Here is a 19,817-nt window from a genome sequence, read left to right as displayed (position 1 = left end):
GATCGGCTCCGAGCTAGGGGTCGGAGCGGAGACAGGTGCGGCCTCCAGGGCACTGTTCGGCGGTAGAGCTAAATCATGCCCATCTTGACAGTGCGGCGCGCTCGGCTGTGGCTCGAATCCATCGAAGATCAAGTCTCCATGGATGTCGGCCGTGTAGTTCAAACTTCCAAATCTGACCTGATGGCTAGGGGCGTAGCTTTCGATCTGCTCCAGATGACCAAGCGAATTGGCCCGCAGTGCAAAGCCGCCGAATACGAAGATCTGTCCGGGGAGAAAAGTCTCACCCTGGATCACATCGCCATTGATGATCGGAGAAGCCATCGGGCCTAAAAGTGACGACACAGAGGAACTCTCAATGAAAGCACCAATGTCGGTGTCAAAACCGGCGGATCTCGGGTAGGGGGTCCCGAACTGTGCGTCTAGGTCGGATGGTAACAGGAGGCAGGGGACACGATGTTTTACCCAAGTTCGGGCCCTCTTGATGGAGGTAAAACCCTACGTCGTGCTTGATTAATATTGATGATATGCGTAGTACAAGAGTAGATCTACCACGAGATTAGAGAGGCTAAACCCTAAAAGCTTGCCTATGGTATGATTGTTGTTCGTCCTATGGACTAAAACTCTTTGGTTTATATAGACACCGGAGAGGGCTAGGGTTACACAGAGTCGGTTACAATGGTAGGAGATCTACATATCTGTATCGCCAAGCTTTCCTTCCACGCCAAGGAATGTCCCTTCCGGACATGGGACGAAGTCTTCAATCTCGTATCTTCATAGTCCAGGAGTCCGGCCGAAGGTATAGTCCGGCCATCCGGACACCCCCTAACCTACGACTCCCTCAATGAGTGTTTATTCACTTGTCATTGCACGAGAGTAAGGCAAACGTATTAGGGATTCCCAGTCCCGAAATGCAAAAAAAATGAATTTACTTTATGTTGTCAAATAATAAATTCCTTGGAAAGTGTTGGTATGGAGGGCACCTGTGGATACGGTTAGCCATGGAAAGTGAAAGTTATGGTGGAAAAAGGAATAAATTTATTTTCTATTTAGGAACCGCCTATGGCATATCTAGCATGGAAAGTGTTCGGAACTCTAAGTCATTTTCGTTGGTGGGATGTATACACCTCCCAAAATGTTTCTATCTCAATTTTTTCGCTTTGAGCTCCGGTACCTCTACAAATCCCTACTTCCATCTGTGAAGGGTCTTTCTTTTTTACTTTATGCAAATTTTATTTTGAAATTTGAGTCTCCATCTTCTCTTATAAAAAGCACCAACTAGGAGGCAATATGATCGTGCTCAAGTATTGGGTGTAGTTAATATTCGAGTGTGTTTCATGAATGGATCAATGTTTGAGAATGATGGGTTAGGGATAACTTATTTTAGCATTGATATTTTGAAAGACATGGTTGCTTGTTGATATGCTTGAGTATCTAAATTATTATGTCAAAACTAGACTACTGCTTTGAATCACATAAATGTCCAAATGTCCATGCTATAAAGAAAAGAATATGATATGACTTGATGAACAACACTCCACATCAAAAATTCTGTTTTTATCACTTACCTACTCGAGGACGAGTAGGAGTTAAGCTTGGGGATGTTGATACGTCTCCAACGTATCTATAATTTTTGATTGTTCCATGTTGTTTTATTATCAATCTTGGATGTTTTATAATCATTTTATAGTCATTTTATATCATTTTTTGGTACTAACCTATTGACATAGTGCCCAGTGCTAGTTCCTGTTTTCCATGTTTTTACATCGCAAGAAATCAATATCAAACGGAGTCCAAATGGCACGAAACTTTACGATGATTTTTTATGGGCCAAAAAGAAGAAGATGGGCCCTGGTTGCACCTGGGGGGGGGGGTGCCCCGAGGGGGGCACAACCCACCAGGGCGCGCTAGGAGGCCCTGGCACGCCCATGTGGGTTGTGCCCACCTCGGGTGCCCCTTGGACCGCCTCTTTGCCCTATAAATACCCAAATATTCCCAAAACCCTAGGGGAGTCGACGAAATATTCATCCAGCCGCCGCAGAGTCCAGAAACACCAGATTCAATCTAAACACCATCATGGCGGGGTTCACCACTTCCATTGGTGCCTCTCCGATGATGCATGAGTAGTTCTTCGTAGACCTTCGGGTCCGTAGTTAGTAGCTAGATGGCTTCATCTCTCCCTCTTGATTCTCAATACAATGATCTCTTGGAGGTCCATATGATGTAACTCTTTTGCGGTGTGTTTGTTGGGATCAATGAACTTCGAGTTTATGATCAGATCTATGTTTTTATATCCATGAAAGTATTTGAGTTTCTTTGATCTCTTTTATGCATGAATTCTTATAGCCTCGTATTTCTTCTCCGATATTAGGGGTTTGTCTGGCCAACTTGATCTATTTATCTTGCAATGGGGAGAGGTGCCCGGTAGTGGGTTCGATCTTACGGTGCTTGATCCCAGTGATAGAAAGGGAACCGACATGTATGTATCGTTGCTACTAATAAGGATAAAAAGATAAGATCTATATCTACCGCCATATAGATAAACGGATCTTGTCTACATCATATCATCGTTCTTGTTGCATTACTCCGTTTTCCCATGAACTTAATACACTAGATGCATGCTGGATAGCAGTCGATGTGTAGAGTAATAGTAGTAGATGCAGGCAGGAGTCGGTCTAGTAATCTTGGACGTGATGCCTATGTAATGATCATTGCCTGGATATTGTCATAATGATTTGATGTTCTATCAATTGCCCAACAGTAATTTGTTTACCCACCTTCGCTATTTTCCTCGAGAGAAGCCACTAGTGAAACCTACGGCCCCCGGGTCTTATTTCTCATATATTTGCCTTTATGACCTACTTTTTCCTTGCTTTTATTTTCAGATCTATTAAACCAAAAATCCAAAAATACCTTGCTGCAATTTATTTTATTTGGCGTTCGATCTATCAATATTTACAACTTTCTCCTGTCACACGCCAATTTCTGGCACCGTTACCCGAAAGGGATTGACAACCCCTTTAACTCGTCGGGTTGCAAGGTGTTGTTATTTGTGTGCAGGGGCTATTTACGTTTTGTTGCTTGGTTCTCCTACTGGTTCGATACCTTGGTTTCGTAACTGAAGGAAATACTCTACTGTTGTTGTGCTACATCATCCCTCCCTCTCCGGGGTAATGCCAACGTAGTTCTAGCTGCCATCAGGCACCAACATGCCATGGTAATTTTTCTGTATGATTTGCGAAGGTGCACACATTAACAATCAACAAAGTCATTTTGGAAAAAGTGTTGTCACGTTACAAGTCGGAAACACAACTATTATTGAAACCGTGGGTGTTCTACTTACCAATTACGTGCCACCATGTGTCCCCTTTTTTTATTGGCTAGGAGGTGTCGTGCGGGGTAGCTATTTGAGTACGGGAGGCGTGCGATAAGACCACTACGCATGCTCATCGGGAGGAGAGCCCTTTGACCTCTATCCGCCGTGCACCTCCCTCCCAACGTCTCCATTAATGGCACCCGAGCCGCTGTTTCACGGCGTGGCTATGTCTCACTAGACTGAGATTGAAGAGAGAAAAATGAAAATCTGAAAAGAAAGTTTTGTATGGATCTTGATGTCAGATCCGACAGACCTATATAGCATCAGCTGTGACTTATAGCAAGCATGATGAATATAAGGACAATGATAATGGATAATAATTGTCTTACATATTTAGGAACATAATTAAAAAAGCCACATGCGGCAACACTCGAAATACACAAGGGCAAAAGAAGAAGGAAGACAACGATCTGGCTTGCTGATCTCTATTTTCTTTATGCGTTGCTGCAGGCCACGGGAACTAGTCTCCTTGGCGAATGGCGATGAGCTCTTTCCTGTCCTCAATATGCTGGTTGAGAGCATCCACAGATTCCTCCACTAGCCTTCTGTGCTTCATGCGCAGCACGACATTCTCGCCCATAAGTTTCTCGATGATGACACTGGTCCTCTTCAACAAGGCATTGGTCTCCTCCTGCTGCTCCGCACTTTCGATGATCTTCGCCCTCAGCAGGTCGCGCTCGGCCTAGAGCTTCGCATTGCTCTCCCTTAGTTGCTGGTAGCCTGTTCAAATGAGGCTTTCATGTCGTCCTGCAACCTCGCCCAGCTGGAGATCTGATCTATCTGGCTATGGACGATCGCATGCATGCGCCTGTAAGAGTCCTCGCCTGCCTACGAGACATTCTCCCAGGCTGCCGCGGCGCGGGAGGACATCTCTGCTGCTTCCACAGCGCGGCCGCACCAGTCTGCTGCATCGACGGCACCTCCGTGCTGCTTCGGCGGCGAGGTGGGACCTCTATGCTTCTACGGCCGTGCGGCGGGACATGTTGGCTGCTTTCACGGCGAGCCGGGACATTACTGGTGATTCCGCTTCCATGCTCGCCTCTCCCTGGTGGCAATCTCTCGACTCAGAAGTCACGCTGGCCATGTCACACGCAAGGGAATGATGATGAATGACTTGTTTGTTTTTGTGGATGAGGAGTTGAGGAGGAATGTGTAGTCATCTTTGAGTAGTAGTATTTATAACCGAGTACTAATACGCTCCTAAGTGGGAAGTCATTTAGGTTTTGATCGGTGTGAATAGGTTTGCAATTTGGAATGTGACAGGACGCAGACTCAAAATTTATTGACGGTTCTATAATTTCTAAGTGCGACACTATTCCCGGACAGCGTAACATGGGCACACTTTCTTGGCCGCGTACATGGCGTTAGCACCATAGGGTGCACCGCAATAGGCAATGTTAGCACACGTCTTGTTCTGAGAACCGTGCGCGCTCGTTATTACCATCACACACGCTTCTTTTAATTAGAATGTGTGCCCGTCTAGCGCACACACATTGATCTGTCTAACTGTTTCTATTTGTTGTGGCTAATCACAAACAGTTCATCCATGTGAAGTGTATGCGATCTATCACAGACACTTTGATCTGGCTGACCGTTTCTGTTCTGCTGCCTAATCGCAAATAGTTAATCCTTTTGAAGCGTATGCCCTCAATCGCACACACCTTTATGTAGCTGCCCATTTCTGTTGTTCCGCCTCATAACAAATAGTTAATTCGAGTGAACTATATGTTGTATATCGCACACGCCTTCATCTGGCTGCCCGTTTCCGTTCTTCTTCCCCATCGCAAATAGTTCATTGAACTAAACCGTATGCCTTGCATCGCACACGCAACCAAAATCTGAACCGTGTTTGATGCATCCGTCATCGCAAACGTTTTGCACCTTTTTGATGGTTTTTTACACCACCGTTTGTGATTATTGCATCGCACACGGTTTTGGTGAAGGGTCTCTGATCGTAGTGTCGCGTTAGCAGCATCGTGCAGTAGTACATGAAGGTAATTTCCTATATTATTAAGGCCTTGTTCTTAGTTTCGTTGATTTGATTCGTAGGCGTAGCGCTCAAGTTTCTCTTTACTGACTTAGGTGCCCCCGAGATGGTGTGCTGATAAGATGGATTGTTGGGAGGCGTTGGTGGATAAGTGGTGCTCAGACGCATGGCGAGCCATCCACAAAGGTGCCAAGGATAAGCGTGCCCAAATGAGAGGTGTGCCACACCATCAAGGCATCGCCAACTTATATCAACACGGGAGGAACTTGGTATGTGGTTTGCTTCATGATTCATGCAATTCATTCTGTCATGCTAGCTTGAGCCCTTTAATTACTAATACTATGTTCCTCTCTTTTAGGCGGGATACAATATGGCACCGGTGCCAGAGGTGTTCGACCTCTATGCCATGGCCCATACTGCCCTGTTCAAGAAGGCCAAGGCATCCTCTACGTCTGAGCTCGATCATCTAGAGAACTTCACCAACATCTCCTTCCACAACAAGCTCGTGAAGTACAGAGATGAGGGGAAGGTGATGAAAGGGGGGACTTTAACCCGAGCGGGCCTTTGATCCGGAGCTGGTGATGATATCTGGTGGCGGGAGGTCCCATGGCTCGATAGCCATTGGAGATGGACTTATCTGTTGTCCTCGCACTCTCCATAAGATCAAGGCGTGCCAAACGAGCTCAGATCTTGAGATAAGGCCTCGTCCACGGCCAATCGAGCTCACCTTCCAGGTTAGTTATACGGACTCAGATTTCTTTCAAGCATTACATTGTGTGTGCAGCCATCGATGATTACAATGCTAACAAGGAGTGGTGTTGCAGGATGCTCTTCAGACTGAGAGAGATAGAACCCAGGTGCTTCTGGCGGAGAGGGAGCTGGAGTTGGAGGAGAAGATTGCAAGGTTGATGGAGGAGGAGAGGGCATGGAATGACATGCAGAACTGGGCCATGTACGAGCTCCTCGTGGTAAGTTTCTTCTGCATATTAGCCAAATCATGCACATAATGTTTGTTTCATTACTAACTAGTATGACTGACCCGTGAAAACCAAATGTGCAGTCTGTGTGCCAGAAGGCTGGTCAGACCCCTCCGCCGATGCCAGAGATTGCTCCGGGGACCATAGTGTGTTTAATTTGAATGGTCATTAGTTACTAGTATTAACATTTGAGTGTCGTCATGCTAACGAGACATTGCAAATGATCTTTGGTGCAGCGTGCCTCTAGACAAGCATCACACGATCCTTCTCCAGGTGGTGGTACTGGCACGAGCCACGGCGGTGCTTCACCTCCGTGATGACAGTAAGTTTTCTCTAGTGTTTTGGTTATGAAATGCATAAAGACCTAGACTTAGCTTATCTTCCTCCAAAATGACATAATTAGCTTACTTGGCTCCAAAATGATCTATACTTAGCTTTATTTCCTCCTAAATGACCTAAGTTAGCTCTAATATGCTAAGTTATCTCTAATATGCTTAGTTACCTAGGTTTGCTCAATAATGACATACTCTCAGCTTACTTATGTAAAAAATGGCATAATTAGCTCACTGGTATAGCGACGTGCTATACAAACGGGTTTTAACCCCTTTCCACGATGGCATTTGGAACCGTCGCCAAGTGAGTGTGGGCTATACGGGGGGTCCTTCCCACATGACCCAGAAATCATCGGGGATAGGCCCTCCTGGCACACAAAATGAGCTCGTGTGCGATCTTGCAGGGCATCAAAACCTAATTATTTCCGTTTGTATGTACATCCCACATGGTGAATCCCAGAAAATCATTTCCGTTCGTATGTATATCACACACAGTTCTTTGTGTGGAAACATTTGTGCAAGGTGGCCTACCGCAAACAGTTCGCTGCTGGGAGTCGTGTGTGATTGTTAGTTGATCGAACACGCCTACTTTCTAGAAACTGTGCGGGTTGTTTTAGTTCATCGCCCATGGTGCTGTTTGAGTAACCGTCTGCTATAGAAGACCCTAATAAGCAGGGTAATTAGCCTATTATTGATAATCCATGTACTAATCAAATTGATATTTTTTATAAAATACACCAGATATTTCATATCTGTATAAAAGCAACCATGATTTCATAATCGAATTACATCAGATAGCTTCGGCACTCAGTTACGCCATTACACAATAGCACCAAGTTTCACATGCAACATCAAAAACCTTTGGAAACTAGCATTATACACGGTAAATAGACAAATGAATCTCATTTGGGAAACTACAGAAGCGGAAGGCAAATATTGAGCCTTCAGTGATGTTTAATGTCCTTGCAACTTTAGGCTAGTGGCTATGGATAATTGCCCGCTCAAGTTTCGTCCTCTTCAGCAAGACTTCAATATTGTACCGTGGGTGTTGAATGAATACCTTCCTCGCCTCTTGACCATGTAGATGGTTTGAGAGGTAATCGTCGGTGAACTGCTTTGAAAAGTACTGAAAACAAGGATATGCATAAATCGCTGTTATAAATTTTGAAATGGCGCAAGGGGTAAAAACAAGGTAAAAGAGTTAGTACCATCTTGTAGTTGACTGATGTCTTCTTCATTGTGCAAACAAAGATCTTGCTGTTATTCGGTGCAAGTTTCTTCATCCTACTAACAATCTTTCTGAGTTTCTTGACTTGACTGATATTCATGGACATCTCATTTCCTCGTATGGAAAATGGGTCGAACAGTGGGTCTAAGCCTTTGACAGCGGGACCTACATGTGCAAGACCAAATTGTAAGAAACCTAAATATTAGAATGATTCCTGCAACCGCACAATAATGTGCTATTAGCCAAAGGACCATGCTTGAACAAACCTCGATGGTAAACCACAGTGTCTCCCATTGTTTCCCCGCAACACACATAAGGAAGATCTTGATCAGGTTAACTGAGAGTTGCCATATGTAACGCCCCGGACACACCCACCGGTGGTCGTTACTCCTGGAGGGATCTAGACTGGCCCCACAGATCAATACTAGTCTTTTCTGCGCACCTTTTTCTCACTCATGCGCACCCGGGAGCAACTTCCCGGTCGGTCACCCATCCTGACACTACTCCAAGCTAAGCACGCTTAACTTTGGAGTTCTGTCTGAACGGGCTCCCGGAAAAGAAGGAATTCCTTATTGATATGAGTAGTCTATCATCCCTAATAAGCCAGGCCATCACATACACCCCCACTCAGAGGAACAGACATCCTCGTCGGGCCACAGGAACGTTCCCTCTTGACACACACGTCTGTGCTTCCAGTCCAGTACATGTGCCATGCCGTGTGCCACGATGGGTCACAAACGTCATGAACAACACGACCACGCACCTGTACGCAACCATCTGTGTAACCGCGAGGGTCGGCTCTGATACCAACTTGTAACGCCCCGGACACACCCGCCGGTGGTCGTTATTCCTGGCGGGATCTAGACTGGCCCCACAGATCAATACTAGTCTTTTCTGCGCACTTTGTCCTTACTCATGTGCACCCGGGAGCAACTTCCCGGTCGGTCACCCATCCTGACACTACTCCAAGATGAGCACGCTTAACTTTGGAGTTCTGTCCGAATGGGCTCCCGGAAAAGAAGGAATTCCTTATTGATATGAGTAGTCTATCATCCCTAATAAGCCATGCCATCACACCATACTATCAGTAGAAAATGTATTGAGTACAGCTAAATTCGATTGGTGTCACATGCATAACAATACAAAATTGTACCCACAGCAAATGAAAATCAAATTGCAGAACTGAACCAAATAGTTAAATGGACATCACACCAAATGAACCAAAATAGTTAATTGAGCACGACATTGCAGAATAGAAAAATGCACTAGAAGATAAGACAGTTAAAAAACAAAGAATGCTTGAGAACAGTACTACGAAATGTAGCAATTGTTGGACCAAAGTGTTAACTAAACATTACATTTCAGAGGACCAAACTATTAACTGAACATCGGATTGCGTATTAATATTACAGAGGACAAATCACTAGAAGGCACTGGCGGTGGCCTCGAGAAAACAACACAAACTATATTTTAAAGTAGACAACTGCGTGGCGGTGTCGACGGTGGCCTCGAAGACGAGGTGCTCCTCCAAGATCTGGCGCTCGGCACGCATGGCAGCCAAAGCGACCTCGTGCGCGCGTGCGGCCGCATGCTACTGAGCTCCACATTATACTGCGTGCAAAATGGCTATGGGCGGCGCTTAATTGGAGGAGGGGGATAGTGATTTCGGTTGGGGCATGTGGGACGGGAAAGGAGGAGAATGGTGTGGGTGGGGTGTGGATTACCTGACCATATCGACGAGGCCGCACAGCAAGAAGAAGGGTCACCGGCGAGGAGGTGGCGCTGCAAGAAGAAGGGTCGCCAACGAGGAGGCGGTGCTGCAAGAAGAAGGGTCGCCGGCGAGGAGGCTGAGCTGCCAGTAAGCAGCAGTGAAGGTTTGAACTTGGAAAGCAAGGAGGAACAATGGAAATGTGGCTTTTGGTGGGAGGGAGGGGGCGGGGAGATAGATATTGCCACCGTGGCAAAAAAAATTGCTCAGTGCCGCGAGAAAATGGCGCGCACGTGTGGTTCTAGCGGGGGCGATGGACTGTATACGACGAAGCTTCCTGCATAAGCCAGACAAGGGGTGCGCCAAGATATTTTATATCACATCCCACACGATTCTTTCTAGTAAACTGTTTGTGGTATACCTGATTTTTTTCATTATGTTTTGAAAGACAAAATGGTGTTATAGAGGGAAAGGATGGTGTTTGAATTGCTAGAACATTTACGTACAGTGAACATGCAACTAGTACATGAGTGTTGTGTTTAAATTTGGAATTATTCCGGGTTCGTTTGGCATTTTTATGCATTAATTGAGTTTCTAGGCATTTAATATGCATAATTCAAATTTGAACTACAAGCACATGCTCTAGTGCACCAAAGTTTGTTGAAAAATCACATGTGTGTCTTTGGGTGAATTTATAGGTCCCATGCAAGAAATGAGAATGAAATTCAAATATCTGGGCATCGTGGCTTGGCCGGAAAGATTGAGAAACTTGGTTTTTTAATTCCTGTAAAGCCAAAACACGCCTGAAAATCATGAAACTTGGCATGGTGTCATGACATGGCACCAACATGCTGCGGTAATTTTTTTGACCGAATTGGGACAAGCTTTGGTGTAAGCTTCTTGCAAACCGGAGCTTCCCTCAAGAAGGCTCGTGGTTTCGAGAGGGAACGTGTCACCTCCGTGTGCGAAACGACATACGTACACTGCCTTCTCCCGCCTCAATTTTTTTACACAGGCAGATTAGACCAAATAGAAGTATCGTGCTAAATTTTGGAATTATTCCAGGTTCGTTTGGCCTTTTTTATACATTAATTGAGTTTCTGGGCATTTAATGTGCATAATTCAAATTTGAACTACAAGCACATGCTCTAGTGCACCAAAGTTTGTTGAAAAATCACATGTGTATCCTTGGGTGAATTTCTAGGTCCCATGAAACAATCTGGAATAAAATTCAAACATCTAGGCGTTGTGGCTCGGCCGAAAAGATTGAGAAACCTGGTTTTTTAATTCGTGTAAATCCAAAACACGTGTGAAAATCATGAACTTGGCATGGTGTCATGACGTGGCACCAACATGTTGTGGTAATTTTTTGGCCGAATTGGGACAAGCTTTGGTGTAAGCTTCTTGCAAATCAGAGCTTCCCTCAAGAAGGCTCATGGTTCCAAGAGGGAACGTGTCACCTCCATGTGCGAAACGACATACGTACACTGCCTTCTCCCGCCTTAACTTTTTACATAGGAAAATTAGACCAAATAGAAGTATCATGCTAAATTTTGGAATTATTCCGGGTTCGTTTGTCCTTTTTTATACATTAATTAAGTTTCTGGGAATTTAATGTGCATAATACAAATTTGAACTACAAGCACATGCTCTAGTGCACCAAAGTTGGTTGAAAAATCACATGTGTGTCCTTGGGTGAATTTCTAGGTCCCATGCAAGAAATGGGAATGAAATTCAAACATCTGGGCATCGTGGCTCGGTCGGAAAGATTGAGAAACCTTGTTTTTTAATTCCTATAAATCCAAAACACGCCTGAAAATCATGGGACTTGGCATGGTGTCATGACATGGTACCAACATGTTGTGGTAATTTTTCTGTCCGATTTGCGAAGGCGCACACATTAACAATAAAAAAAGTCATTTTGGAACAAGTGCTGTCATGTTAGAAATCGGAAACACAAGTATTATTGAAACCGTGGGCGTTCTACTTACCAGTTACGTGCTGCCACACGTCCCTTTTTTTATTGGCTAGGAGGTGCCGTGTGGGATAGCTATTTGAGTACGGGAGGCGTGCAATCAGACCCCTGCACGTGCTCATCGGGAGGAGAGCCCTTTGACCTCTACCCGCCGCGCACCTCCCTCCCGACGTCTCCATTAATGGCGCCCGAGCCCTTGTTCTATGGCGTGGCTATATGTCTCACTGGACCAAGATTTAAGAGAGAAAAATGAAAATCTAAAAAGAAAGTTTTGCATGGATCTTGATGTAAGATCCGACGGAGCTATATAGCATCGACTGTGACTTATAACAAGCATGATGAAGATAAGGACGATGACAGTGGATAATAATTGTTTTACATATTTAGGAACAAAATTAAAATCCCCGCAAAAAAGGAACATAATTAAAAAAAGCCACATGCGGCAACGCTCGAAATACACAAGGGCAAAAGAAGAAGGAAGACAATGATCTGGCTTGCTGCTCTCTACTTTCTTGATGCGTTGCTGCAGGCCACGGGAACTAGTCTCCTTGGAGAGCGGCGATGAGCTCTTTCTTGTCCTCAAGATGCTGCTTGAGAGCATCCATGGATTCCTCCAGCATCCTTCTGCGCTCGATGCACAACATGGCATTCTTGTCCATAAGTTTCTCGACGATGACACTGGTCCTCTTCAATAAGGCAGTGGTCTTCTCCTGCCGCTCCACACTTCTGATGATCTTCGCCCTCACTAGGTCGCGCTCAGCCCGGAGCTTCGCATTGCTCTCATTTAGTTGCCGGATGACGCCGGTAGCCTGTTCAAAAGAAGCCTTCATGTCGTCCTGCAACCTCGCCCAGCTGGAGATCTGATCCATCTGGCTATGGACGATCGCATGCATGCGCCTGTAAGAGTCCTCGCCTGCCCACGAGACATTTTCCTAGACCGCCGCGATGCGGGAGGACATCTCTGCTGCATTCGCGGCACAGCGGGACATCTCTTCTGCTTCCGCGGCGCGGCCGGACTAGTCTGTTGCATCGATGGCACGACGGGACCTCCGTGCTGCTTCGGCGGCGCAGCGGGACCTCTGTGCTGCTACAACCGTGTGCCGGGACATGCCGTCCGCATTCGCAGTGAGGCGAGACATCTCTCGTGCTTCCACTTCCATGCTCGCATTTGCCTGGTGGCAATCTCTTGACCCAGAACTCACACTGGCCATGTCTAACGCAAGGGAACGATGATGAATGACTTGTTTGTTTTTGTGGATGAGGAGTTGAGGAGGAATGTGCAGTCATCTTGGAGTAGTAGTATTTATAACCGAGTACTAATACACTCCTAAGTGGGAAACCGTTTAGATTTTGATCGGTGTGAACATGTTTGCAATTTAGAATGTGATGGGACACAGACTCAAAATTTACTGACGGTTATAAGTGCGACACTATTCCTGGAAGGCGTAACGTGGGCACGTACGCCTTCTCGGCCGTGTACGTGGCATTTGCACCATAGGGTGCACCGCAATAGGCAATGTCAGCACATGTCTTGTTCCAACAACCGTGCGCGATCGCTATTACCATCGCGCACGCTTCTTTTAATTACAATGTGTGTGCCCGTCTAGTGCACACACGTTGATCTATCTAACTGTTTCAATTTGTTGTGGCTAATCGTTAACAATTCATCCATATGAAGTGTGTGCCATCAATCATAGACACTTTGATTTGGTTGACCCGTTTCTATTCTATTGCCTAATCGCAAACAGTTAATCCTTATGAAGCATATGCCCTCAATCGCACACACCTTTATCTAGCCGCCCGTTTCTATTGTTCCTCCTCATCACAAACAGTTCACCCGAGTGAACCGTATTGTAACACCCCGGATGTAATTTACCTTATATGTATCTCAACTCTTGCCGTTTCCGGCGCTAAGTTATTTTAGTTTCCTCGGGTTCGGGTTTTTGTCTCCGTGTGTTGTTGCCGTTGTCATGCATCTCATATCATGTCTTCATGTGCATTGCATTTGCATACGTGTTCGTCTCATGCATCCGAGCATTTTCCCCGTTGTCTGTTTTGCATTCCGGCGCTCCTATCTCCTTCGGTGGTCCTTTCTACCTCTTTTCGTGTGTGGGGGTTAAACATTTCTGGATTGGACCGAGACTTGTCATGCGGCCTTGGTTTACTACCGGTAGACCGCCTGTCAAGTTTTGTACCATTTGGACTTCGTTTGATACTCCAACGGTTAACCGAGGGACCGAGAAGGCCTCATGTGTGTTGCAGCCCAACATCCTTCCAATTTGGCCCAAAACCCACCAAAACCCTCTCCATCATCTAGAGCGTTCGATCACGATCGTGTGGCCGAAAACCGCACCTCATTTGGACTCTCCTAGCTCCCTCTATGCCTATATATAGTCCCTCTCCCGAAATTCCCGGATCTCCTCTTTCCCCAAACCCTAGAAATCATCTCCGCCGCCATCGGACACGTCCGGCCACAACCGGACGCGTCCGCCCACCGCGCCAGCCAGCCACACGCCGCCACGTGTCGCCGCCGGGTCTCCCCCGCCGCCGGCCCACTCGGCCCAGGGAGGGCCCCCGAGAGCCCGCGCTGCCGTTCGTCCCCACCGCCTCGCCTCCTCACTGACCCGTCGCCGCGCCGCCCGAACCTCACGCCGGCGCCGCCGCGCGCCATCGCCGGCCCGGGTCGCTCCGCCCCGTTCCACCTCACCACCGCGGCCGCGCCGCCCCTCGCCGCTCCGCCGTCGCCACTCCGTCGTCCGCCTCCTCATCTCCTCGCCCCAGCCGGCCTCCTCCACTCCGGCAATCCCTCCTCCGGCCGGCGTGCCTCGCCAAGTCCGGCAACGAACTCCGGCGAGCTCCCCGTCGATCCTCGGTGTCCGTACATCGTGGATCGAGATCCGGTGCTACAGTAACCCTAGGGGTTGACCTCGATTTTTCCCTAAGTCTGCATAGTTTTTTGCATTGTTCCTCACATTGTAACTTTGCATCCGTAGATCCGATTTGAGCGTGTAGCATATCAAAATGTTCGTCTCAGAGAGTAAATCATTTCATCTCATTGCATCATTTTCATTTGAGCTCATCTTGGTGCCCGAAATGCTGTTGGAAGAGAGCTATTTGAGATAATTGTCAGATCTGCTGCATCAAATAGCTATTTGTCATTTTTTCCATGTTTAATGTGTGCATGATATGCTCCTGAGCTCTACATGTGTTTTGTTATATGCCATGCCATCTTTACAGAGGTGCTTACCATGTATTTTGTGATGTGTGTGATGACTAGCACAAGCTTGCAAAGTAGTGCATTCGTTAATGCTGATTTCAGGGACTTGGAATTTCTCTTAAGTCCTTGATCTGTTTTTGTCAATATGCCATATGTTCATGTTGTTTCCTAGTGATCCGTGCCTCTTTTGAGGATGATCAGTAAGGATGATTTGTTAATTTTGTGGTGCTCTATGCATCCATGCCTTTGTTTGCAATTATGGAGCAGCCTAGCTTTAGTCAATCGAGCTCTACTTTTGCTATTTCGTGAATCCTGGCAGATTGTTTACTTGTTAGCGATTTTGCCGAGGATGTTGTTGTTGATCCGTGCATGATATGTTGTTGTTCTTGCCATGTATAGCTTCTATAATATGTATTATTGATGGGTGTATGCTTAGTTGGTCATGCCATGCTCTGTAGCGAGTGCATCGAGCTCGTGAACATGCCTACTCGTTAACATATTTGCATGCTCCAGTTTTTCACTAAGTCTGTAATCTGATTATGTTTTTGCCATGTTCACATGCTTACAATTGTTTTTTCCGATCCCTTTTGGCTCAAGGTCACTAAGGGACTTTTGTTAAGTGCTTTGAGTAGCTTCATGCCATGCCTTGATTTGCCATGTTAAGTTCCTGTAGCATATATTTTTCATGCTCCAAAGTGTGCTACATGATGTTAAATTCCAGACTTGTGTTAATTTCACTAAGTCTGGAACCTATTATCGTTTGCATTTTTGCCATGCTTGTTTGAACCTGTTAATAGATGAACTGGCTGTAGCTCAGTGTTCATCTTTTGTCAAGCATCATGAGTGGATCCCTTCCATGTATTTTGTTGTCATGCTTGAGTGTTGTATCATATTTATCTTGATGCATTTAGATGGCTACTTGCTGTTTATCGCAGACCGGTGCCATATTTGTTTTGCTTGCCATTTCCAAACCGTGCATCCGTTTCCGGTGTTCTTTATATCTATTTCAACCGCAATCACCTCACCTTTCCAGTGGCACTCTTGGATTTCCAAGTTGAGGCAAGGTTCAATCATTCCTTGTCAAATATTGCATCTGCATCACATATTGCATTCCGCATAGCATACCATGTTTGCATCATGTTGTTCGATCTTTGCACGTGGTTGATTATGTTCCTTTTGCTTGTTTGTTTTGTTTGGGTAGAGCCGGGAGACGAGTTCGCTAACGAGGAGCCCGTTGAGTTTGCTTACAAGGACCAAGTCAGCTCTGACAACTTTGCAGGCAAGATGATCATACCCTCGAAATCACTTCTATCTTTGCTTGCTAGATGCTCTCTGTTTTGCTATGCCTCTGCTACGATGCCTACCACTTGCTTATCATGCCTTCCAAATTGCCATGTCAAACCTCTAACCCACCATGTCCTAGCAAACCGTTGATTGGCTATGTTACCGCTTTGCTTAGCCCCTCTTATAGCGTTGCTAGTTGCAGGTGAAGTTTGGAGATCGTTCCTTGTTGGAACATTGTTTATTTGTTGGGATATCACTATATTATCCTGTTATCTTAATGCATCTATATACTTAGTAAAGGGTGGAAGGCTCGGCCTTTTGCCTAGTGTTTTGTTCCACTCTTGCCGCCCTAGTTTCCATCATATTGGTGTTATGTTCCCGGATTTTGCGTTCCTTACGCGGTTGGGTGATAATGGGAACCCCTTGACAGTTCGCCTTGAATAAAACTCTTCCAGCAATGCCCAACTTTGGTTTTACCATTTGCCTCCTAGCCTCTTTTTCCCTTGGGTTCCGCGGACTCAGGGGTCATCTTTATTTAAACCCCCGGGCCAGTGCTCCTCTGAGTGTTGGTCCAACTTGTCAGCTGCCGGTGGCCACCAGGGGTAACTCTGGGCTGGCCTACCCGTACCTTGGACAATCTGGTGTGCCCTGAGAACGAGATATGTGCATCTCCTATCGGGATTTGTCGGCACATTCGGGAGGTGTTGCTGGTTTAGTTTTACCCTTGTCGAGGATGTCTTGTAGAACCGGGATGCCGAGTCTGATCGGAATGTCTCAGGAGAAGGTTTATCCTTCGTTGACCGTGAGAGCTTGTGATTGGCTAAGTTGGGACTCCCCTACAGGGTTTTGAACTTTTGAAAGCCGTGCCCGCGGTTATGGGCAGATGGGAATTTGTTAATATCCGGTTGTAGATAACATGAACCTTAACTTAATTAAAATGAATCAACTGCGTGTGTAACCGTGATGGTCTCTTCTCGGCGGAGTCCGGGAAGTGAACACGGTGTTGGAGTAATGCTGGACGTAGGTTGTTCTATATTTCTTCGTTCGTGCTTTGCCTTCTCTTCTCGCTCTCTTTTGCGAACAGGTTAGCCACCATATATGCTAGTCGCTTGCTGCAGCTCCACATATTACCTTGCCTTACCTATAAGCTTAAATAGTCTTGATCGCGAGGGTGCGAGATTGCTGAGTCCCCGTGGCTCACAGATTACTTCTAAACTAGATGCAGGGACCGATGATTCCGTTCTAGATGATGCGCTTGAGCTCAAGTGGGAGTTCGATGAAGACTCACGCCCTTACTATGTGTCTTTCCCTGATGATCACTAGTGGTGCCCAGTTGGGGCGATCGGGACCGTGTTGCATGTTGGGTTGATCTTTTATTTTGGTACCATAGTCGGACCATGAGTGTATTGGATGATTGTAATGTTATTCATGTACTTTGTGTGACATGGCGAGTGTAAGCCAACTATGTACCTTTTCCCCTATTATCTATTTACATGGGTTGTTGTGAAGATTACCTTACCTGCGACATTCCTTTCAATGCGGTTATGCCTCTAAGTCGTGCTTCGACACGTAGGAGATATAGCCGCATCGAGGGTGTTACAAGTTGGTAATCAGAGCCTTCCCCGACCTTAGGAGCCCCCCCTGCTTGATCGAATTAGCTGACGTTGTTGAGTCTAGAAAAATGTTTTGAGTCATTTAGGAATTATATATCGGAGAGTTTAGGAATTCTTTTTACTCCCCAGTCCCTTCATCGCTCTGGTAAGGCATCCTGATGTAGAGTTTTGACTCTTCTCTTCTCAAATTTCACTAAATTTTTTTTAGGATCACGCGGGTATCTTGGAATCGTTCCGATCGATTTGTGACGAGAACATTGTTCTTGGTGCCTCCTGTCATTTAGGGGTTGTGGCAGTGTCCCAGGGAGTTGAGCTCCGAGGTGTTGTCGTCACAATTTTATCGTTGCAGTTCTGGAATACCTGAGTTTAGTTTCGCCGACATCGAAAATCTCTTTTATGCAGTTGTTGGTGAGATAACCTCGATGCCACCCAGTACTGGGGCGGGAGTTCGGGAGTATTGCCATAACTTGTATAATAGATGCTTTTCGAAGGTTGAGGTAGACGATTTCCGAAGTTTTCTCGGTTATGTGTTGAAGGATGGATACAACTGGATGTAGGATTTGCTAGATTTGGGTGAGATATTATGCTTCCCCTGTATCCCCAACACCTGATTGCATAACCGGAAAGGTTCGGGAGTTTCATAGGTGGGAGTTCTTGTAGCTCTAGTTCTTCTTCCACGGATATTTGGTTTGAGATTGGGTGATCCTTACCGAGTATTCGTTCTTGTTCCGTACCTTGTTGTTGTTTTTCTTCTACCTAAATTCTAAGTGGCTTCTCAATTTATGGATATGTGACCATTTCAACTGGAATGCATTCGTCATTTTGTTCGGATGTGAAGACTATATGTTGCAATTTCAACCCGTTTGATTCAGCTTCAATATTTGTCTATCAACGTGCTAATGGATGTCAACCTCTTCAGGATGGCTCCTCCAACACGCACGACTCCGAATCCTGATCCGCCACCACCACCTCCACCTCCGGAGGCATGGCAAGCTGTGATGGCCGCTACCAATGCAAACACGCAGCTGATCATGCAACTTCTTCAAGAGCGCAACCAAGGGAACCAGGGCAACAATCAGAATCACTTTGCTACACTCAACCAGTTCCTTGCTAACCAGCCAAAGACCTTCAGCAATTGCGTTGAGGCAACTGACACTGATGATTGGCTCGTGGACTTATACAAGCATTTTGAGTGCAGTAACGTCAGGCCTGAGGACTTTGTCAAGTTCGCTTCCTTCCAACTCAAAGACCAAGCTGCAGAATGGTTTCAGCAGTACAAAGATTCCAGAGGAGGCCGTGTGATTACTTGGGATGAATTCCTTCAAGACTTCAAAGCTCATCATATTCCTCAGAGCGTGGTTGAAAGCAAGCGTGAGGAATTCCGCAACCTGAAGCAAGGGTCTATGTCTGTCTATGAGTACAACAAGATGTTTTAGAAGCTCGCCCGTTTTGCTAAGCAGGACGTCCCTGACGAGAAGAGCATGATATACCAGTTCAGGGGTGGTCTTAGAGAAGAAATCCAGCTAGCTCTTGTCCTCTTTGAGCCCAGGAGGTACGATGAGTTTTACAACATGGCATTGAAGCAAGAGACTGCTCAACTGAAGTGCGATGCTTCCAAGAAGCGAGTCAGAGATGCTACTCCTTCTTCCTCAACTCAAGTGGCTAAGCAGCAGAAGTATTGGCTTCCTCCTCCTCCGTTCCATCAGCCTTATCAGCAGAAGAGCAAAGGTGGCAGTGGATCTTCCCACCCACCCAACCCTGGCTTTCAGAACAAGACTTCATCTCAAGCTCCAAGATCGAGTGCTCCGTATCACCGTCCGCTTTCAGAGGTCACGTGCAACAAGTGCCAACAGAAGGGTCACTATGCCAACAAATGCTTCAATCAGAGGCGTCTCCCTCCTCCTCCTGTGAGATCGGCAAGTACAGCTGTGGTCAAGCATAACCCCAAGAATGCCAAGGTCAATTTGATGAATGCAGCTCAGGCAGAGGACTCGTCAGATGTCATCATGGGTAACCTTCCTGTTAACGATATTCCAGCTAAAGTTCTTTTTGACACTGGTGCATCGCATTGTTTCATCTCAAGACCTTTTGCATCTAAGCATGAGTTGGCTTTGCAGGTTTTT

The sequence above is a fragment of the Triticum aestivum genome, chromosome 3A (genome assembly GCF_018294505.1).
Source record: "Triticum aestivum cultivar Chinese Spring chromosome 3A, IWGSC CS RefSeq v2.1, whole genome shotgun sequence".
Classification (NCBI taxonomy): Eukaryota; Viridiplantae; Streptophyta; class Magnoliopsida; order Poales; family Poaceae; genus Triticum; species Triticum aestivum.
Note: the sequence above shows the minus strand (reverse complement) of the source record.